Raw genomic sequence first — 7,486 nt, forward strand, 5'->3', positions numbered from 1 at the left:
ATTCCTTCAGCCAGAAGATTGATGACTTGGTTATATCAACGCCAATATAATGCAGCTATGAGATAAAGCAACCGGCTAATCAACCCTTCAATTAAAAACAAAGAAAATTATTGTTAAATCTCTCACTTTCCTGCACAGCAACTTAGATAACAGCAAAGAAAAGGGAGTTAGCTTCTTAATTTTCACTCTTATTATACAACATCATTTCCTCCATCTTATAGTCTGCAACGCGAATGGGAAAAACAACAAAAGTCAGCGTTACTTTCCCTGGGTGTGACAGGCAATTATTAGGATGTTATTTGAGATATTAAAGTTTTTTGTTCAAGTCGTATAATCTATTAACTGATTATATTTTTGTTGCTTTCGTTATTGAGAATATTACATCGCTTATGATAATAATGTATCCCTTTATCTTCGTTATCATATGCCAGATTAATCTTGGAAATGCAGTAAAACGTATTTGATACATCAAATGTGACATTATCATTACTGGAGGTGACCCATTCATCATCAAGATCGTGCGTGACAGAGATGTCTTTGTCTGTCTGGGCCCACGACGCCATGTGTCATAATTTCATGCGGTTTCGAAATCGTTTTCCAGCGAGGAGAAACTCATGATGGCAAGGAAACTGTGATTTACGGTTCTTGATTATCATTATTACCTAAGGATACATTTTGAAAATTTGTGAAGTATGTTGTCGCTTCGATGCCTAAGGCAATTTTGCATTTTAACAAAGGTAAGTATAAATAGATTTATGGATAAAAAATAGTAGAATAGTTCAACATAAGTACAAGGAAGAGTACTTGAGCCTTACTTTCCTTATATCCAAACATCACTGCTATTTGTTGCAACATATTAGTAATTTCACTACGTATTATTATCGTTTTAAAACAATCATTCCACAAAAAAAAAAAAATCCAATGAAATACATTTACGAAACTGAAGGAAAACTGAAATTAGAAATTACAGTCATCTGAATATCAGAGACAGTAACAATCTCTCATGGCATTACAGGAATGATTTTCCATGACATTTCCCATTTCAAGAAGACACCAACTCAAAAAAAACTTTGGAGCCACCAGCTATTCCACGAAGGCTCGCCGATGATAGATGATACTCGCTGATTAAATCACCTGAAGGCTATCAAAGAATAATAGATGCAAGTGTGCGCTTTCAATCCTCTTTGGATATACTCAAGTTGAAATCGGCTGGTATTTTAAGCGAGAGTTTAATACCTTTTCCTGAATATTCCATATCAGATGTACTAAGCTGACTGGAGAGGAAGAGAGGTTGACAAAGAAAGGGGCCGGCACACAAACAGAGAGAGAGAGAGAGAGAGAGAGAGAGAGAGAGAGAGAGAGAGAGAGAGAGAGAGATTCAGTATTCCTCATAAAATTTATTTTTGTCAAACGACAAGAATGTTCTTTACAGATGGCCAAAACTGCTTTCTCTCTCTCTCTCTCTCTCTCTCTCTCTCTCTCTCTCTCTCTCTCTCTCTACACGCACACACACAAATGTGGACAAGAAGCGACAGTTTTGAAGATGGATAATATTAATGTTAATATAATGTCAAAATCAAAATCATTTGGGACTCGTATTATCAAGGTGATCCACATTATTTTTTTCTAAAAAAAATTTCCTGCTGACACTTAAGGATATGAAAATCTTAATATTAAACTTTCAGAATCACAGGAAGCTTAATACTGAAGGTTTCAAAACCATTCGCATCACTACGATATATATATAATTTTTTTGTGAGTTTGTGAATGTATTTAGCATTTCAAATACTCTGTCCGTTTAGAGAACCAGTAACATAAAAAAATTTGGTTAAGAAAAATTGTTTTATTCATTTTTACAAAACTTCATGCGCATTGCCAAAAGCACTATATATATATATATATATATATATATATATATATATATATATATATATATATATATATATATATATATATATATATATATACATATATATATATATATATATATATATATATATATATATATATATACATATATATATTGTTATGGGCCCATGGTTCGAGTCCGGCCTTGCTTAAGGGACTATAACAAAAAAAGGGCAATGGATGAGGTCGCCAGCCGGCAATAAGACAAAGGATACCGACAATATATATATATATATATATATATATATATATATATATATATATATATATATATTACAATAATATTTAAATAAAAATAAATGAAAGGGGAGCACAGCAGATAACTATTTTAATTTAAGCCACGAGGAGCTTCGAGTGGAGTTTGGTGGGCCGTGGATGAAACTCCAGCACAGCAATCATGTTCCCTGGAAAGGGAAATAAATTGAATTATTAACAGTACACTTACTTCTACCGGCTGGGAACACGATGAAGTCGTGTGGTTAAAACCTTTAAGCAAATTAGATGAAAATGCAAAGCTTAAGGATTTAAACACTATACGTGGGAATCAACACTGTCATAGGGCGAATTGATTAAGGATAGCAGCAAACGGTACACGTAGAGGGATATAGGGAATAGGATAAAAGGTTCAGTGGGTAGGATATTTCGTTAAAGGATAAAAGGAAAAAATGGGATGTGATAAGGAAGGGATGGGAGGTTGGGTAAGGATAATGAGAATCTCAAAATCAGACACCTTACCTTAGTAAAAAGGACTCTGGTTCCTCCCTTATGGAGGATATGTAAACAGAGGTCCTGCCTCCCTGATGTCTTGAGGGTGAGGAGAGATGTCGTTCCCTCAAGGAGGTTGAGTCAAGAAGAATGATGCCCAGCCAATCCTAGACAGACTCAGCTCCCTTTTTGTCCCCAAATGGGGGGGGGGGGTGATTGGCCTGACTGTTGTCCCATTGGTCAGGCCTTGTCACGTGTCCCGACACCCCCATCAATAGGCCTCCTCTTTCTCCTGGGATCTTGACATCGCCACGTGGTAAGTAAGATGGCTCAAAAATGAGACCTCAAAGGGGAGTAGACTGGTATAGGATGGTTGGGGGGTGGGTGAGACTCTGGGTAGGGTCCCAAAACTTGTGGCCGGCCGACAAAGTCCTTACTGGTGAGGTCTTTGTTTGGTAGAACAAATAGCCCCCCATTTTAGCAGAGATTTTGTCCTAAAACAGGACAATAACTCTGCAAGCAAGGTCTGAAGCCACTATCCTTAATGACTCCTCCCTCAGGGAGTCTCACCACGATAATGGATAAATATCTAAGCTGCAACTAGGGTCATAATTTTACGTTATTTTGAAAGTAAATTAACTTTAAGTGCCATGCAGAAATAAGCATGCTGGCTGTGAGGCAGCAACTAAAAAATTTAAAAATGCAAAATTGAAAATTAAAATGCAAAACATGTTAAAGTTAAGTGACCTAGTGCAGTGGGACACATGAAAATTATAGTAAATTGACATATAGGCAAAAGATAAAATAAACCCAAAAAAATTCATTAAATACAATTAATGATGCCAAGGTGGCCCCTCAAGTTTATCTACCTGGGGAGACACCAAGGCCAATTAAAATTTTTCCATACAACCTAAATTAACCTATTGACTATGGCTACGTTATGGTCATGGCACTGTGCATTGGGCACTAATGCCGGGAGAACACATCTCTCTCACCTAAGTTCTTTAGGCGCTTGACCTTCCAGTTGTAGTTCTGGAGGTCTATGCCCCACTTCATGAGCCCTTTATTCCCATTATGTAGCTCAGTCAAGTAGGTTAGAGGATTATGGTCCTTTAGGAATGTCAGTGGGAACTTTTGGTCCACATGATTGGCATAAGCACACCTAGTTGCTACAGCTTCGAGGCAGCGCATGGAACGGTCGATCATTGTTAGTCGACAACAGCTTCCATGATTACTCCGGATCAGGGAACCTATGTACTTCACCAACACAGGGAAAAGAATACTTATTCCAGCCTCGTCCGAGTAGGCAGGTGCCCTGTAGTCTTCCAGCCTCTCGTCCAAATGCTGGAATCTGATGAGCTCTGTCTCGCTCCTGGGGGTCTCTGGGCTGATGGGTGGTTCCCCTTTTGCCACCTCTGAGGCCTCTGGCCTGGTGGTTGAGGTAGCCCTATCACCAGTGGTGGTGACAAGCACAGTTTCGTCTGAAGAGAATTTGCGGGTAGTAGGCTCAGACTCATGGCTGGAAGAGGGAGACTTCTGGCCCTCCTCTGAGACCTCTGGCATGGTGCTGGAAATAACCCTCTCCCCTCTGGTGGGAAACAGCACACCTTCTCCAGAAATAACTTCTGGCGTATGAGGCTCAAACTCACTGCTGGAGGAGGAAAACTCTTGGGCCTCCTCACTTAGCCAAGGTATTTCCCCAAGGTTAATGTCAACGAGCCATTCATCTTCCCCTGCAGGAAGCATCCTCACTGTTTTGGGTGCCAGCTTGGCAGCTTTCATGCACCGGAGGGGCACTTGCTGTACCACCTTCATGGGCTTGTGACCCAAGCACAAGTTGAAACCCTCAAATGCAAGATTGCTCACTGACCCCAGTTCACACTTCTTGCCGAGCTGGGACATGGTCGCCTTCAGTTCCGCTGTAGGGAGTTCCTTGGTGACTCCTTCAATGCACTGTTTCTCCCTGCAGTTGTCCTGCTGGTCGTTGGCACCATTAGGTTGAGGTAGCATGTTATTGAGCTGGGCTAATCGAGCCTCTATCTCCCGCTTCTTTAATTCATACGCTCTCGCTCTTTCTTTCGCATACTGCATCCTTTCTTGCTCCGTTCTTCTCCTGGCATTGGCTTCATCCGTGACTTCCCGCACATACCTTCGCAATGTCTCTCCCTCATAGCCTTGTCGTTCTACCAAATCCACAAATGCACTGATCTCAGCAGCAGTCATTTTGCTAATTTCTTATGGAGACAGCGACAAGAACAAACTCAACAGCACAAGGTACGATGTCGACCGTGCAAGAAATTACACGGAGGGGAAAGACGCTCTACCCTTACGCAAGAGTCTCATGGAAGGAAGGATGAAGATGGAGCTGGGGAAAATGCTCAAAGGCTGTGAAAAAATGCCTTTCGAGAAAGAATTATCACCAAATAGCAAGCCTTGCAAGTAATTGAACAGGAGCCTAACTTGAAAACCAGGGCCACGACAATGGGTGAGCTTAGGCTGTCCCATTGTCATGCGTCCAAACAAGTAACGATATATATGACAACTGTACTACACAATAAAAAATGGAATCACAACTATACAGTAGGTGACCCTCTGGGCTAGTCAGGGAAAAATGAGATCACAACTATGGGTGACACTATGCTGGACGAAATAAAATGGAATCACAACTATGGGTGAACCTTTATACTAGTCATAAAAAAAAATGGAATCACAACAATGGGTGAATCTCTATGCTAGTTTGAAAAAAAAAATGGAATCACAACAATGGGTGAATCTCTATGCTAGTCATAAATAAATGGAATCACAACAACGGAGGACCCTCTATGCTAGTCATGAAAAATGGAATCACAACAATGGATGAATCTCTATGCTAGTCATAAATAAATTGAATCACAACAATGGATGACCCTCTATGCTAGTCATGAATAAGTGGAATCACAACAATGAAGGACCCTCTATGCTAGTCATAAATAAATGGAATCACAACAATGGATGACCCCCTATGCTAGTCATAAATAAATGGAATCACAACAATGAACGACCCTCTATGCTAGTCATACGGGAAAAATGGAATCTCCACGATGTGTGACCCTCCTATGCTAGTCATGAGGAAAAAAAATGGAATCTCCACGATGTGTGACTCTCTCTTCTAGTCATAAGAAAAGATGGATTTGTAAAAATGTGTGGGTGCGTTCTTGCAACACCACCACTTGCAACTCTGTGACTTAAAGTTTGTATTTATACTTAAAGTATAATAAATTAAATAAAACAAACAATGTCACTGAGTTTGCTTAATGCTTCGTTAAGAACATCAACCCCTTTACATACTTTCCCTTTTGTAAAAAAAAATAAATTTAAGAAATTACACTCCCAAATATTTTATCCGAAAAAAAATTAATTGAATGTGATATAATAAATCCTTTATCTTTAGGTTAACAATATTACACAATCCTACGAAAACTATCCCTTTCAAAAATGTACATAAAAATATTATCCCACGAAAAGTAATAAAATGAAATTAAATACCCTTACTATCAAAAAAAAAAATCGAAATAAGGAACGCCACGTGTTCTTACCGTTACTCTACAGGTTATGCCTCACTGGAAATTAACACGTGTTTTAGTGTACCACGTTTTTTCTTAAAATTTCGTGAATTTCACTTCACTTAATTTTAACACAAAATTATACATTCACGTAATGCACAATATATTTAATGAATAAGAAATTTTAACCACTGTGATAATAAACACTCAGAAAAAAAAAACACAAATTCTTCTCACGCGGTTGGCTATCCTGCTAAGCAATAGGACTAAATTCTACCACGTGGGGTTTTAAAACATAATGGTTTGCGGTGCGAACACACGCACTAATAGACACAAAACTTTAACAATGAAAATAGAATGCTTTTGCTGTTTTCTTCCACAGTTCCAACTCCAGTGATGGTATAATTTACTTGAAATGAAATTGAGGTTCGTCAAATCGCTAAAGACAGAAAAGGGGGGATTTGACTTTAATAAAATTAATTTGAAATTACTGTCTTAGCGAATCCTGGCAGGTTCGCCAGTTTGTGGAAAAGGAAATAAATTGAATTTTTAACAGCACACTCACTTCTACCGGCTGGGAAAACAATGAAGTCATGTGGTTAAGACCTTTAAGCAAATTAGATGAAAATGCAAAGCTTAGGGATTTAAATACTATACGCGGGAATCAACACTGTCACAGGGCGAATTAATTAAGGATAGCAGCAAACGGCACACGTAGAGGGATATAGGGAATAGGATAAAAGGTTCAGTGGGTAGGATATTTCGTTAAAGGATAAAAGGAAAAAATGGGATGTGATAAGGAAGGGATGGGAGGTTGGGTAAGGATAATGAAAATCTCAAAATCAGAAACCTTACCTTAGTAAAAAGGACTCTGGTTCCTCCCTTATGGAGGATATGTAAACAGAGGTCCTGCCTCCCTGATGTCTTGAGGGTGAGGAGATATGTCGTTCCCTCAAGGAGGTTGAGTCAAGAAGAATGATGCCCAGCCGCTCCTAGGCAGACTCAGCTCCCTTTTTGCCGCCAAGTGGGGGAGGGGGGGGGGATTGGCTTGACTGTTGTCACATTGGTCAGACCTTGTCACGTGTCCCGACACCCCCATCAATAGGCCTCCTCTTTCTCCTGGGATCTTGACATCGCCACGTGGTAAGTAAGATGGCTGAAAAATGAGACCTCAAAGGGGAGTAGACTGGTATAGGATGGTTGGGGGATGGGTGAGACTCTGGGTAGGGTCCCAAAACTCGTGGCCGGCCGACGAAGTCCTTGCTGGTGGGGTCTTTGTTTGGTAGAAGGGTGGCACAATGACCGCCATTACTAACAATATATATATATAT

This window comes from Palaemon carinicauda, chromosome 18 (assembly GCF_036898095.1).
Source record: "Palaemon carinicauda isolate YSFRI2023 chromosome 18, ASM3689809v2, whole genome shotgun sequence".
Taxonomy (NCBI): Eukaryota; Metazoa; Arthropoda; class Malacostraca; order Decapoda; family Palaemonidae; genus Palaemon; species Palaemon carinicauda.